General features: G+C 40.8%; 1 pseudogene; it reads right to left on the minus strand.

The window, feature by feature from the left end:
- Window positions 1-3,222: 3,222 nt before the first annotated feature.
- Window positions 3,223-11,680, minus strand: LOC114616384 (annotated as a pseudogene).
- Window positions 11,681-16,857: the final 5,177 nt, after the last annotated feature.

Genomic DNA, 16,857 nt, shown 5'->3' on the forward strand with positions numbered 1-16,857 from the left:
GTTATGGTTTAAGAGTGATGGGTTTATGTGTCATGTTGACAAAGTTATCAGTATTGTTGTCTACTTTTATGCTAGTTTGACGCAAAGTGGAATCATTTTGGAATAGGGAATCTCTATCACGTGAATACACCCACCAGATTACCTTGTGGGGTAAGCCTGTGTATTGTTTACATTAGTAATCGATGTGAGAGGGCTCATTTCACTGTGGGTGATGCTGTGGGGCCCCATAGTAGTTGGTTCTTGGGTGTATAAGCAAAACTGGCTGAACAAGTTATGAGGGGCAAGACTGTAAGCAATCCTCTTCTAAGGTCCCTACTTAAATCCCTGTATCCAAGTCCCTTCACTGCTTGAGTTCCTGCCCTGACTTCATTTACTGATGGGGTGTGAATAGAGAGCTATGAGCCAAAGTGAACCTGTGTTCCCTAAGGTCAAGGTGTTCTATCTCATCAGTAGAAGCCCTTCAACATTATTATCAGTAGTCTCTTTTGTAACTTTTAAAAATGGTAATAAACTCCACTCTAAATTCTCATGATTCTTCAGAAGAATTGCTTTTTTCAGAACAGAACTTGACCTAAAACCCATGTTCAAGAAACAGTTCTATCAGGAACCACTTTGTTACTGTGACTGACACTATCATTTTGACGCAACCAAATATTTCTAACTTGACAAGCAAGCAAAGAGTCTGCTTCCTACTTGGCTTGGCTATCATGACAATGAGCCAGTGGGGGGCAATCAGCTGCATGCTTTTAAAAAGACCAAACAAGGAATACTCAGTTGGTGATGAGAAAGGCAAGTCTTACAATAAGCTGTCCTCAGCTTTATTATATAAGTAGAGCTGCAAGGCTCAGAAAATTATCTTAGCTTGTCCCCATAATGCAATCCTAATAATTAAGATGAAGCTTTTGTCTAAATTAGTAAAAAAGTCTGATATTAAGAACAAAATATTATTTCCCCACTTTGCACTCTTTATATCAGGTATTTTGTTACAATTATAGAAATATTGATTAAAACTGTGTTTGCGAACAACCCTGACATGGCCGCCAGTCTGGTGTCATGCAGACCTGGGTGCACAGACCACACTATAGATGACTGTGGCCCAGTGCCACATGGCACTGGTGGTACACAGCACACCTGAGACCACTCCATAGATTACCCCAGACACTCAGAACCCCAGTGTCTGTTAAGATGAACAAGTAAGTAGTTGAGAGATGGAAGAGAAAAAAGCAGAAGGGCATGAGTACAATGAAGAAACTAGAGACTCAAGGGTAGTGAGGAACAGTCAGATGTGAGCAGCTGGTGATGTCACCTAAGGGTGTAGTGAGGTATTGGGCTGTGCTACCACTGAGGACTGTGTCTGGGTTGGTGGCCCGGCAGCACACCTGGCAGGAGTGCAGTCATTTCTACCAAAATCCAGGCACTCATCACTGGTCTGGGCTACTGCCTGGGGGATATGTTGATGTGTGAAGGCTATGCAGAATTAGCCCCACCTCTCACCTGGGCACTGTGTGAGACCTGGTCCCACAGGTATGAGAATAGGAAAGCTGGCCCTACTCCTTACTATCTGCAGTAATCAGAAAAGATTCTCTCAACTCTCACCCCCACACCTGTGCAAACATTGCACAGGTAGCACAGTAGAACTGCACTCCTTAGTCCTTGCCCTCTACAGCAGGCTGAAAACATGGCTCCAAGTTCATAAGAATGGGAGAGCTGGTCCGGCCCCTAACCTGCTGTAACACTCAGGAGAGTTCACGCCCTGACTTCCCTTCCAGAAGAACTGTAAACTATAAGACGAAATAAACCCTTTCTTCCCAAAGTTATTTGGTGTCATAGTGTTTTATCATAGTAATAGAAAGTAAACTAAGCCAGTGCGTTTGTTAATAAACTCTGCACTTAAATGAGGTAACACAATTTTCAATAACAAGGCACCAGTCAATCATGGCTTGCTTTTTTCTTATCATCTTAAAGCTAATGAAAATGGGTGGCGGGGGACGGGGTGGGGGGAACTATACACCAGGAGAAAAGGAAGCACCTACAGAAACTTTTAAGATCTGAAGACAAATCATCTATCACAGATTCTCTTACCCCAAGTGCTACTCCCCAATCTAAAGGCACTGGTAGGGATGGCAAGATAGAGTAGTGGTTATCAATTTCCTCCAAGACTGACAACATTAGTTCAATATGGTAGAACCACAGGATTGAAGGGAAGAGTCTACTTTTGCAGGTTGTCTTTTGATTTAAAACTCACATTGTATGTGTGAACCATTCTCTTAAGAAAATAAGTGTTAAAGGCATGAGCATCTTATGATTGCTCCCACCACCATTGCTGTAACATCAGGGGGAGCTTCTCAGAATTTCTTGTTATAACTCTGAAGTAGAAAGAGTTTCAACAGTATGGCTGTAAGTATGTGCTATGATACAAAATTTGAGACTATTCTCAGCAGAAATGCTGGAAGGAATCCCTACACTTTATACCATCTGCTTTGTCAGAAATGATTTATGCCAGATGACATCCTTTATCCTGTTGCCATGTATAAGTATTAACTGGATTTAAAAACAGTGGTCAACACTTACAGGAAGAATTGACTTTTCCAGGTGCCATTTAAAATTGTCTCCTGTTCTCATTGTGTTAATTATGGAACCTTTCTCCATAGCCTCATCCACTGTCCTTATTAATAAACACTCTGTAACTGAATAAAGGGTAAGAAAGCAACTCCTTAGCCGGGCAGTGGTCGCACATGCCTTTAATCCTAGCACTTGGGAGGCAGAGGCAGGTGGATTTCTGAGTTCGAGAGTTCGAGACTAGCCTGGTCTACAGAGTGAGTTCCAGGACAGCCAGGGCTACACAGAGAAACCCTGTCTCAAAAAACAAAAAACAAAAAAACAAAAAAAAAAAAAGAAAGAAAGAAAGAAAGAAAGAAAGAAAGAAAGAAACAAACAAAGAAACAAAGAAAGAAAGCAACTCCTTAATATAACTTTGATCATTTGAAAACTCTATAAATATGGTAGCCATCCAGTTTTCTTTGTGAAGTAAAGGCAGGGTTTGTGTCTCTTCACTATGTTGGAGAAAATAGAGCCAGAGAGAAACTAGGGAGATGTGAAGCAGTTCCTGTTCACAGCAACAGTGAGATAAAGGCACAGGCAGGGCCACATGGAGATGATGCAACTGGAGCAGAGCCCTGCAGGGTGAAGAGGACTGAAGGGCTAAGGAGGAGCACAACTCACCCATTGAGAATGGCAGAAAGGATTCTCTCTTCTAAAACTGTTCATTCTCTAAAAAGTGCTCTGGGTTGAACACATCTGGAGTGGCCCACTCTTTGGGGTCCCTATGTAGTCCAGTCAAGTAGGTCAGGACCATGGTTCCCTAGAGAAGGGAGCAAAGTGAAATATGGAACACACTCAGATTGACAGGGGCAGCGATGCTCAAGCACCAATGTCTGAGATTTTTGAGTTACTGAACTTCTCCACCCTTCCCAATTCACTTCCCCACTGTCATTTGAGCTATATATCCATTGTGTCCCCTTTATACTCGGCATCTTTCAGTAATGGTCTGCATAGCCTCATAGGGATTTTAATCAGTGGAGTTGGGCTACTATTTGTACAAAATATTTCTGCTTAATAAGAAGAGGTTAGTATATGTTTGTCTAGGGAAGGATCTGTAACTCTTCAAGGGAAGATGAGGAGTCTGCTGTTCACTATGATCGGTTCCACTGTAACATCACCTCTGCTTCTCTGTTCTCATCCATCCAGTGTTAAGAAGACAACACCTAGCCCCACCAAAGTTAGTCAAAAATACTTGGATGCATTAGAAGGCACTCCTGTCTTGGCAGGTACATATATGGTTCCTAGTTGTGAGACTTTCTTCATGTTGTCATTCTAACAGGAAAGCTGGGCCATTTCTTAAATCTCTCTGGATTCTATTGCTGGTCTTCCAGTTTATCACTTCAACCTCTGTGCCATTTCCCACCTTGTTGTCCTGGAATCACGCAATTACTTACCAGCTTTGAGTTTGTTCCACAGCCTGGAACCTGGGTGAGTTTGGCACATGACTTTGTTTCATTGCCCCACATTCACTCCTCATACCTAGTAGACAATCTCCTCATACTCTTAATGCAAAAACTTTTGCTATGTACCACCAGAGCCACTGTTCACCTCTAGCTAGGGTCCTGCTATAGTAACATTCTTGTAGGCTCTCAACTAGACAATGTTTCTACACTATATTTCTTATTGTGTGTGTTTCTCGTTCTGTGCACACACAGCTAACTCTCAATGCCCTTTGACATTCAGCTCCAACAGCTCTTCCTTCAAAGTTCAACATAATTTCTTTCCAGGTCACGCCCCTCACTCTAAATTGTCATTATGCAGAGTACCAGAGAATTTTCTTCTGAGAAGTCCTCATGACTTATAAGTAGTTATTCCATGTTATAGATTTCCTCCAACTCCAAACTAACTTTTTCAAAAGTTCAACAAATGTTGGCTTGATTAATAAAGAGTAGCTTAATTTCTGAATATTATGCCATGCAAATATTATCTCATTTTATCCCCATTTGGGTCCTATAAAGTGGGTTGAGAAAAGACCCTGAAGCTGTGAATAGTTTGGTAATATGCTCCCATAGTGCTAGAAAGTGAAGTCATCACTGGAACCAGGCCTTTCTGCTGTCAAGGCCATCGTTTACAGCTTGTGTTGCACATAGCCATTTAGACTCCTTGATACTCAGAAAGGTGTTAGAGCTGATGTTAAAAGTGTGTGGACAGAATTTCATTGGCATCCTGGAATTAAGTGAATGGGTAGGAAAACTGAAAACAGCCCTTGGGAATCAAGACCTAATGAGTTTCTCAGTGACAAGAGAAATGTAGACACCGTGGCTGTTCCTCTGTGTCTGCAGACAGGTGGCTGTGCAGTGATGCATGGATAAGCTCTTCTGCATCTGATCCTGGAGAGCATTTCCAAGAATAATATATTTGAGTCTTAGAAAATAATTCTAGGTCCCTAGAGAATAGTCAGTAGACATTAAGAATAGATCTTCAGTTGTATGTTGTAGGGTATGCCAGTGGCCAGGAGAGATGAGCAGTCATGTGATCAGCATTTGATCGGATAAAACAGGGAGCTGAAAAGGGACTCATGGAGGAAAATGGGAAAGAGATACTTTAATGTCAAATAAAGCAAGTCTTGTGGATGGGTTAGCAGTAAGAATTCTCAGATCACAGTTGGTTTTGGATTCCATCTCTTGTTACTTTGTAGTAAAGAAATCTTATGTGAATTCAATTTCCCTGAGCCTCTGCTTTCTAACTTAGCTAATGAAGGTAAAGGGTTACTCTGAAAAAGGAATGGGAAGTTTTGAAAGAGATAAGCATATATGGCACATTATGATTGCTTGGTAGCTATGGTTCCTTGCTCATCATCTCTTACAATTAAGAAGTTTGGACTGGTTTTGTTTGTGATTCTTAGGACTATAAGTCAAATGTGGAAATATGCCCATGGGGATACTGGTAGAAACACTAGTTTCTGTATGGTGTGTGTCCATGGACCTCAAATGTGTCCATAAAATTCTCTTTTAAAAATTGTGGAGGATTTCTTACACTCAGCATGTCATGTTCTTACCTTTAAAACTTATTTAAGAGTCAATATCTGATAGTGAACTGTTGACAGCTAGGGTTTCACAGTAACAAAAGAAAATGAAACAAATTTCCAAGAAAATAAAGTTAGGTTTTTCATAAATGTGTTTGATCAAAATGCCTTCCAACATCACACCCAACAGCATGTATAAATATCCATTTAGACACATGGAGGGTTTTTATCAGATTTCTCTACCTCCCCCATTGAAATAATTTCTTAGGGTGTGAATACCCATCACCTGACCAAAGATACTGCTGTATCTGAAGCTGGGAATGCATAGTTACCTGTGGCAGGTGGAATCCAGCAAACTTGGTGTCAACTGTTACTTCCCTGGTTATATTCAAGGGGAGGATGTTGCCAATCCTTTGTACCTCATGGATGACAGCATTGGTGTATGGCATGGAGTCTCAGTCAACAAGGCTCACCTTCCTTCCACAACCAATTATTCTGTCAATTTCACTCTGTAATTTTTCTGGAAGAAAGAAGGAAAATCTTGTAAGTTTTATATTTATCTATATTCATCTTAGTGTTTAATCAAGTGCTTTTCTAAAACTACTAAATAGATGTTATAGTACATTAATAAATTTTTAGTCATAATTAAAAAAAAAAAACAAAGAAAAGTTTCTCTATCCTGGCCTGATAAAACCTTCTAGAATTAGTATGAAGAAAAGATGAATGGGCCACACTCCTTAAACCAGGAGAGACAGCAACAGTGTAGAAAGTATAGCCGCAGAGGAATTCTGGGTCATGGTAATAAAATGACAGCAATTTCCAACTCAGAAAATTCCTGGAGGAATCTAAAATGTCTCAGGGAGTCAGTACTTGAGAATATTCTTCTAGATTTGGGGAGAATCTGGAACAGAGCATTCTTGGTACAGGGAAAACAATATGTCTTAAGGTAATTTTAGGTAAGAATAAAGGTATTGCAAAAAGAAGACATGTAATGGAACAAAACCACATGCAAGACTGGTGAGTGCAGTGGTTTGAATAGTTATTGCCCCCAAAGACTCCAAAGATTTGTGTGTATTACTGTTTTGCTCATAGGGAGTAACATTATTAGGAGGTGTAGCCTTGCTTAAGAAAGTGTGCAATTGTGGGGGAGGGCTTTAAGGTCTCCTATGCTAAAACTATGCCCAGTGTTGATCAAGATGGAGAACTCTCAGCTCTTCCTTCAGCACCATTTCTGCCTGTACACCACCATGTCTCACCATGGAGATAATGGACTACAACTTTGAAACTGCAAGCCACTAAATGTTTTTCCTTCATAGGATTCATCTCAGTCATAGTGTTTCTTCACAGCAATAGAAACTCTAAGAGAGTGGGATTGAGACAAGTATACCATCTTAGTTTACTTTCTATTGCTATGACAAACACCATGTCAGAGAGGTGACATCACAAGGTGTCAGGCACCAAACTAGGAAAAGTGCCCAGTATCAAGAAAAAAATATGGCAACACACATTTAAAAGTAAGGGGGAGGGGGCATCAGTGGATGCTTATGTGGCAATGACAGCTTCAACTGTAATCACTGTGTCACATGACTTCTTTGCTTTCACCTAGACTCCAAGCTTGTTAAGGAAGCAGTCCTTCTACCTAGGCCATCATGGTTCTGACAAAATGTGTATATTCCTAAGTGCTCATTGCCTCAGAGTTATTTCAGATTTTCCCATTACACAATTATATTTTCCAGCACCATGTGAGACATAGGTTCCAGAAAGACCATTCCACCTTGTCTGGGTCAAACCACACACCTTGGACTTCTGGATAGAGGTCCATGTAGAGCAAAGCCCAGCAAAGTGTAGTGGATGTTGTCTCTGTTCCTGCAAGAAAGAGATCCAGAGTACTAAAGATGAGATTTTCTTCATTGAAACTTGTAGTATTTTCTCGGTACTGAAAAAGACAGTATGTATTCATTTATCCGGAGGTCTATGTCTCTAAAACAGAAGGTCTTCACCATGGGAAGTGAACTTGAAAGAAAGGAACCACAGAAAAACGATCCTCTGTATGATTTCACAAGGAAGCAGCGGTATCACAAGACTACCATATTCTTATACTTGTAAATTCTTGAGAAGTCATTAGAGTAGAAAGAGGATGTGCCTTTGACAGACTTAGATTCCAATGTCAACAGTAACGCATCTAAATGTTTGACAAATGGAAAGTCATTTTGTATTTCCATTCTTCAGATACATGTTTCCTAAATGGAAATAAGACACATTCATTGAGAAAACATTTTGAATCTCATGTGCAACAAATACATCAGCCTATTAAGTTTTATAGTTGAAACTTCTGTTTCTGCCAATTATGTCTTATCAAATCCCATAATCTTTATCCATCCATCAGAAACTTCAATTTGTCAATATCATTTTCTGTATTAATAGCACATACCTAAACACCATATGGTCAGAATCATCTCCTATGAGAAGACTACATGATTACAGATTACTGTGCCATTAAAAAGAAAGAAGAGAATGTAAAACAATTTCATCCTTTTCCCACTGGAAGAAAAGGTGTCTACACTCCATATGTCAAAGAAAATGATGTTGATTCAGTGGTATAGTTTATCCAGTAGCCTACTGAACTCAAAACTACATCCAGTTTGACTATATGATTGAGACCTGTCTAAAGGGATGGAGAGTGGTGATAAGGGAAAAGGAGGTAAAAATTTCATGTAGTTCTTAAGGGTAAATTCTAATACTAAGCTCAATATTTCTTGAATTTTCCAGTTGGTTCTGAGATGGGCTGAATAAGTGGTGTCAGGCACAACTTCAGTAAAATAGATTCTATAGCTTAAATGCTACATTTGACCTTTGTATATTTATTCAAATATGGGCAAGAGATAAGGGATTTACAACATAAAGGTAGTAGTTTAACATTTTCAATGCTGTACACCAAGCACCATTACCTTCAGGATTTTTTTCCTAAGGACTGCAGCATTCTTGAGTTGATGCTACTCCACACAAATAAAATATTGGCCATGTATTTTCTCATCTTGGGTAGACTAATGATTCTCAAAGATATCTACATTCATTATTAGAACAATGCACATTATATAATTTATTAAAAGAGACTTTTGCAGATATGATTAACATAAGGATTTTGAAATTAGAATACATAATCTAGGCAAGTTGCCCTGCTCTAACTAATTACAGGAGTGTTGAAAACTGTGATTCTCAACTTGTGGATTGTGACCTCTTTGGTTATTGAATAGATCCTTTCACAGGGGTCACACAAGACCATCTGGTAAACACGGATATTTATGTTAAGATTTATAAATAGAAAAATTACAGTCATGAAGTAATAACAAAATTCAAGGGTGGTAGAATAAGGAAGGTTGAGAATCAGTGGTTTAGAAGAAGAGGGAATGGAATCAGATTCAGAGGGAAATAATGAAAAGATAGAGATATCAGTACTAACATGACCCTTAAAGAAACAACCACAAGCTTAGGGATGTAGACGCCTTCTGAATACTGAGAGAGTCCTGAAGATGGGGTCTCCAGAAAGTCTTCTAAATTAGCTAGGATATGCACACACGTAGTATGCTGCAAACACAGAAAATCTTATTGTGGAGTTTTGTTTTGTAGAATTGTAACTGAATAAATCAGTTGTGCTCTTTTCAACCATCAAGTTGTGGTAGCTTGTAGAATCTGGTGTAAACTATTCAACCATTAATTCTTCTGTAAAATGATGACACAGGCAGCATCTTTCTTACCTGTTGCATTTCCATTAGTGTAGCAGGATATTTTCCTGCCCCTTGTATTTGTAGTGGAGCTTGGTGATTGGGCAATGGAAGAGGCAAGTGGAGTGATTGGGCAGTAGAGGAGGTAAGTGGAGGGAAGAAAAGGAGGAGGATGAAAGAGGAGTGGAGAGAGGAAGCAACGTGGAGGAAGAACCATGGATTTCTATTAGTCCCAGGTAGGAATTTCTATCAAAAAGTTAGATATTAGGCAACAATTATAATTGGTTGGGCTCTTGTGTGTTGAGCATTTCCAAATATATAAATCCATTGGATAATCTTAAAACATTAAGAGTTTTCATTCTACCGGTTCCACAAGCATGGCGGGTATTGTCTGGGGCTTAGCAGAGAACCATGAGGCTGAGTTGGCCTAAGATCCATGCTTTGGGACATGGTCTCTGTGAAGCTGATGGGTGGAATCAGCCCCCACAGTAACATCTTGTGGGTCTAGGGCTGGTGCTCCTGGCGCCTTTGCCTGCTGATAGAGCACCAATATGGAGACAGCTCAAGAACTAGCCAAGCCTCATGCCATTTTTCAAAATTTCACCTGTTTTACTATTAGGAAAGCATCAATGAAGTCTCTTGGCCCATCAGGGTTCCAGCCATTCCAGGGTTTCCTGATGATATGAGAAACAAACAATTTTAGTTCCTCCCAGTTCCTAAAAATTTTCCATGTGGTTCAGGAAGATATTTCATTATCCATGGAAAGCCATTGTATAGCTGGTTGAGGAGGCAAGAAAATCATATGCTGAGGCATCCCTTCCCCCTGAGGGACCAGCAACACAATGGTATCATATAGAAAAAAGTTTATTCAGAGAATGGCAAGGGGAGTTAAGAGGGTAGTAGAGGCAGAGAGAGGGAGTGGGGAGGGGGGAGGAAAGGGACGGGAAGGGAAGCAGAGGAGAAGAATAGAGGCTGACCATGAGCACGTGGAGAGAGGGGGAAGGAAAGGGGGAAGGGCAAAAGGGGACAGAGGGATCAAGAGATCAAGAGAGAGAGCAACAGAGAGCAAGAGTGCAAGAGTGCAAGAGAGAGAGGAGGGGACAAGCACCCCTTTTATAGTGGGCAGGCCTACCTGGCTGTTGCCAGGTAACTAACTGTTGGGGAGGAACATACCTGACTGTTGCTTTATAACTATGGGGGTGGAATGTAGACAGAATGTTAACAACATAAACACATATTAGTGTGAGATGATTGATATAGGCTGACCCTACCACAGGTTTTAAATTGGCAGTTTGGGACAGTAGGGCTAAAGCTGTTTCCAAGAACTGGGAAAGTCCAGGCCTTAGTCAGCCAATGAGAACCTCTTGTGCCATCAATAGGTACCCCAGCACCTATCCTGAGGCAAGTGCAATGGGTCAGCAAGAATTACCAGGCTTCTCTGGCAACAGTTTCCAGCCCCCGACCTGTTGTGGATAGCCCCAGCCTTGTATTTTGATGCTAGTTCTACTTTGCTGGGAGGGGCTGCAGAGGAGAAGTGAGTCTGTACACAGGTGACTTCTTGTGAACCTTCTGTCCAATTAAATTTGTAAAATAAAGGCTAGAGCCAGTGATTGGGCAGTAGAAGGGGAGGTGGAGAAAAAGGCTTAGGGAGGAGAGCGAAAGAGGAAGTCGATGGAGGAGCAGGAGGAGGAGAAGCACTTTGCTTGGAAAAACCATAAGTTATAAGGGATCTCATAGCTGGGGAATAGAGTAGTGTAATGGTAAATCTGCCCAATCTAGGCGTGCAGTTTGTGTCCATAATTATTGAGTTGTGTTTTCCTTGACTGGTCTATTTGGGTCGGAGATTTACTGCAACAAATTTGCATAGAAGTTTTGATGATAGTTTCCTTTTTGTTCTGATATTTTTCCAGTGTGTCTTTCACTATTTAGTGACATAAAAATTTACAGAATACTTGAGAATACACTATAATGATTTTGAGGCTCCTAATAACTTAAAAGTTAATACTTCTCATGAAAACATAATGTGTGTGTTTTTTGTTTGTTTGTTTGTTTGTTTTTTACAAACAGAGGATTTGCTAACAAAATTATTAAAGGGAATCAGCACAGATGGGTTTATTGTAAGTTCAGATCTTAGCAATGTGTGTGTGTGTGTGTGTGTGTTTGAGCATATATGCGCATGGGTGTGTCTGCACTCACATAATGTCTCTTTAGTCCTTTTCACACTATGTACAAACGCTGGTGTAATTTCTCAACCTCTTCACATCACTCAAAGTTAAGGTGTTTGAAAGATTACAAAAGGTGTCTTTTTCAAAATGTCCGATATCGTCCTCATGAACTGATTAGGGCTGTGAGCTTCCACACTGTCGGGAGAATAGCAATGATCTGACGCCATACTCTTATCACACCTATCTGATGGCACTTAGTCTTGAGTTTTATTTTGGGGAACACTTGATGAGGCTGATGTCTATCAAGATCTTTCTATAATTTCTTTTTAAAATAAATAGAACTATTTTGAGACCACTAACAAACTAATCTTCATTAATTTTATCAAAAAGTTTCCATTTCAAATTATTTACTGTCTCTAGCTGCCAATTTGTGATTTTGAAAATTCTTTGAGCCTCCTATATGGGTTAACATGTAAGTGCTTGTTCTCCCCTTGTATTTAGTCATGAATATCAGTATGAACTTTTGGATTCCTAATTTTATTCACAAGGTTATATTGAGTTATCAATCATTACTTGTTTGGTGCCACAGACAATCCTGATCTGTAAAGTAGAGGCCATTCAGCAGAGATTGCCTGACTTCTTGGTATAATTATATTTTCTGGCATGTATTTTCCTAAACCAGCCCTGGAATCTGTCACTTTGCCAGAAATCTTCCTTTCATTTGTTGATTGATGATATGTAGGAGATAGGAACTGGCATGAGGCACACCCATAGTCCCGTAGGTGCTGGCACTCTAGTTTCCCTCAGAAGGCAGAGCTTGAGAATGTATAAATAAATTTATACAATGTGCTTAACTAAATGCATGCATACACACATTTGTGTCTACATTTGTTTCTATACGTAAGACTTGTGAATCTCTTTAGTGAGTATCTGGGCTCACATTGGTAATCACTGATACCAATCATGATGATTCTGATTCCACTCTTCTATTCCCCAAGTGACTATGTCATATTATTCCAAAATGCAATACAGGACATCTTACAGTCCATGCCATTGTCCTTCATATGTAATTTAAAACAATTGAGCATCGTTTGTCTTTTTCTGTGTGTGAATGGTTTGTATATTAAGTTATAGGATTCTCCAGGTTTGGCCCTCTTGGTCAGTTTAACTGGTCCTCATTAGGCTTCCGCAGGCAAATTGGGTTTTATTATTCCACTCTAAGAGAAAGCCATAGTGAGAATAAAGCAAGTCTAATCTTCCTCTTCCCTGGGTTCTATATTATGTGCCCTGTAACTTTAATGTTTTCCCACAAAAGACTGTAGTAATTTCCCTCCCTTAAGTGGGGTCTGGCCTTGGAACTTGTAAAGACCACTGGAATGCAGAGGAAGACATGTGTAATGGATCCCTAGTCTGAAAATCACCAGGCCTGTGTCTTTTGGTTATTCTGTGCTTTTTTAATTTTATTTTTTCCATATGAAAAATAAGTTGATACTTTTTCAAGGTCTATAAAATATTGTGTTGGAATTTTGATTGGAATTGTATTGAAACTGCAAATTGCTTTTGGTATGATGGCTATTTTCCCCATGTTAATCCTACCTATCCACAAGCATAGGAGATCATTCCATCTTCTGATATCTTCTTCAGTTTCTTTCTTCAGGGACTTGAAGTTCTTGTCATACAGATTGTTCACTTGCTTGGTGAAAGTTACATCAAGATATTTTATATTATTTGTGGCTAGTATAAGGGATATTGTTTCCCTAATTTCTTTCTCAGCCCATTTGTCGTTTGTATAAAGGATGGATATTGATATTTTTGAGTTAATTTAAAAAATTATTAATCATTCCATTCATTTATATCTGAAATGATATTCCACTTCCCTGTTACCCCTCCACCATGCCCTCTATCCTACATCTGCCCTCCCCCTCCATTTTGCCTGTGTGAGAGTGCTCCCCCACCCTCCCACACACTCCTGCCCCACCATTCCAGCATCTTCCTACTTTGGGGCATCAAACTTCCCCAGTACCAAGGGCCTCCCCTCTCGTTGCTGTCCAGCAAGGCCATCCTCTGCTACATATGTATCTGGAGCCAAAGATTCCTTTAGGTATACTCCTTGGTTGGTGGTCTGGGTAGTCAGGCCAGCCTATTTTGTTCTTCCAGTGGGGTTACAATCCCCCTCTGCTCCTCCAGCCCTTCAGCTAGCTCCCCCACCAGGTACCCTGAGTTCAGCCTGATGGTTAGCTCCATGCATCTTTCTCTGCATTGATCAGTTGCTGCCCGGACCTCTCTAGAGACTGCCACACTTGATTCCTGTCTGCAAGTGCCTCTTGACCACAGCAAGTGTTGGGTTTGTTCTTTGCAGACATGATGTATCCTCAGGTGGGGCCGCTCCCCAGTTGGCGTTCCTTCAGTCTCTGTTCCAGTTTTGTTCTTGTTCTTCCTTTGGCCAGAAACATTTCTGGGTTAAAAAATCTTTGAGATGGGTGGGTGGCTGCATCCCTCGATCAGGGGCCACACCTATCTACTGGAGGTGGTCTCCTAAGGTTCTATCTCCCTCCTCCCGCTCTGTGCATTACAGTTAAAGTCAATCCCATTGGGCCCTGGGAGCCTGGTTTCTCTGGTGTCTGGGACCCACCAGTAGCTAAACCCAGTTCCTCATCCCCCCTGCTACCTATTTTTTATTCGATTTCCTGACCCTCTGTACCTCTTTCAAGTCTCCTCCAGATTCGGATACAGCTGCCCTTATTTCCTCCTCCTGAGCCAGTTGTGGTAGCACACCCTGGTAGGATTTGCTGGAGAAGGCAGAGGTAGGATGATCACGAGTTCAAGGCCAGCCTGGGCTACACATTTTTGAGTTAATTTTATATCCAACCATTTTGCTGATGGTGTTTATTAGCTGTAAAAGTTCCCCAGTAGAATTTTGGGGGTCACTTATATGTATACTATGATAACATCTGCAAATTGTGATACTTTGACTTCTTCCTTTTCAATTTCCAATTCCAAGATCCCCTTGATCTCCTTTAGTTGTCCTATTGCTCTGGCTAGAACTTCAAGTACTATTGCATAGATAGGGATAGAGTGGGCTGCCTTGTTTTGACCCTGATTTTATTGCAATTGCTTTCAGTAGTCTAGCCTGGCTGTCCTCTGAGACTTACCAGTTGTGGATAGCCCTAGTGCTGTTTGTATTTTGATGCTAATTCAGCTTGAGGGTGGGGAGGGGAGCTGCCTGTAACTAGACATGAATCACTTACTCAGGACTTCATGTGACCCTTGCAATGAATAACGAAACCAGTCACTGTTTTAAACATTTTAGAAAATATTTATTTATTTAATGTATATGGATGCTTTTGACTGCATGTCCATCTGCACGCCAGAAGAGGACACTGGAGGCTATGATATTGTGACCTGCCTTATGGGTGCAGGGAATTGAACTCAGAACCCCTGGAAGAATTCCCAAAGCTCGTAACTGCTCATATATATATATATGAGCCAATATCTAGGATACACATGGACACTGAGTTATTCATTTCCCCAAAGTATGACCACAGTCTTCAGTAACTAGCTGGATAGAAAGTCAAAGAGATATAATCAACAATGAATCCCGTTGACTGCCTTGTAACATATGCAAAAACACTACTAGATTTTTAAAAGGAAATATAATAAAAAACCTGTTAAAGGAGTATTTATAGGACAGGGGCTAATCCATTAAAACTATTGTCAAGGTGAACAGTTTCAGAAGCAGGTAGACCCTCATTCATACCTCCTCCCCATTCCTTTATTAACACTCATCTCGATATCTCTATAAGAGTTCACTCCTTAAAAAGAACTTTGAGTGTTTAAATATATCTGTAAAGATGAGAGATGTCTAGCTTTGACTGTGAGCAAAAGGCAGGGTTTGGGCTTCTGTTTTCAGTTTTGGGAAAAACAAAACAAGGGAATCTGAAGTCCCCAGCAGAAGCAAAGAGAGATGAGAAATAGTGCAGGTCTGAAGCTGTGCCAACTTCAGGGAATTCTGGGTTGCAAGCAAAGCAAATTGAGCCACCATGGGCTATCTGATGATGTCCCAATTAGAGTGGTGGATTACAGGGTGTAGAGGGAAGGGCTGGGGAAGGCTCTGGCAACTCTGCCCTGCTCATAACCTACCCATTGAGAATGGTAGAAATGATTCTCACTTTTAAAACTCTCCATTCTCTAAAAAGTGCTCTGGAATGATGACTTCTGGAGTAGACTAATCTTTGGTTTCCACTTACAGTGCAGTCAAATTGGTTAGGATCATGGACCCCTAGGGAAGATACCAGAGACTCAAGACAATGCACAGAATAGACACATACACACAGAGCTGGTGGATATCAAACTCTCATGCCTCAGTCTGTTCACACCCTCAGCTCCTTCAAGATCCCATCCTTAGTCTAGGTTATTTTACGAGAGCCTCCTGGGTGTTTTCTGGGACGCCTCTTTGTTGCAGAGTGTAAGTCGTTTATAGGAGAGTTTCATATGGGTCTAGGGAAAGGAATATAAGCATCCATCGGGGTGAAGATGTGACAATTTGAGAATAAAAATAAACTCAGTAACTTACTGCAGTGATGAAGTGGCATATCTGGTCTACAAAGGGAAATGACATGTCTTCCACCTCTGCATCTCCATAGTTAGCATTCAGAATGGAGGCCTTGGAACCCAGTTCCTCAGCACAGTTAGTAACACATCCAGGTATCTGGGTAAGCAAGACTATTAGGCATGGCACAGAGCACCCAACAGTGACCTGACCCATTCTTTCAACCTCTCTTGATTTAGCCATTCCTGTTCCATCCTATCATCTTAGTGCAGGCTGCCCAACTGCTCCTTTAAACCCATATCTTTGGCTCTACAGTGGACAATCCCGTATGTTGTGAATATGACTTAACCATGCTAGACTGACTACCTACATCATAGTCTGTAGTATCTTCCCATCAATGTTGGCACATAGATATCATCTCATCTTCCAGGGCCTGCTTCCTCCTATGCCTGAGCTGCCATATTATGGTGTCTTAGTTAGGGTTTCCATTGATGTGAAGAGACACCGTGACCAAGGCAACTCTTATAAAGGACAACATTTTATTGGGTCTGACTTATAGATTCAGAGATTCAGTCCATTATCAAGGTGGGAAGTATAGTCGCATCCAGACAGACATAGTGTTGGAGAAGGAACTGAGAGTTCTACTTCTTGATCCAAAGGCAGCCAGGAGAAGAGTGTCTTCCAGACAGCTAGGAGGAGGGTCATAAAGCCTACCATCACAGTGACACACTTTCTCTAACAAGGCAATACCTATTCCAACAAGGCCAGTCCTAATAGTGCCACTCCTTGGGCCAAGCATATTCAAACCATCAGAAGGAGCATTCACTTTCTTGAACAGACCATTTTCTATTCATT

This window comes from Grammomys surdaster, unplaced genomic scaffold (genome assembly GCF_004785775.1).
Source record: "Grammomys surdaster isolate TR1022 unplaced genomic scaffold, NIH_TR_1.0 319139, whole genome shotgun sequence".
In the NCBI taxonomy this organism is placed as follows: Eukaryota; Metazoa; Chordata; class Mammalia; order Rodentia; family Muridae; genus Grammomys; species Grammomys surdaster.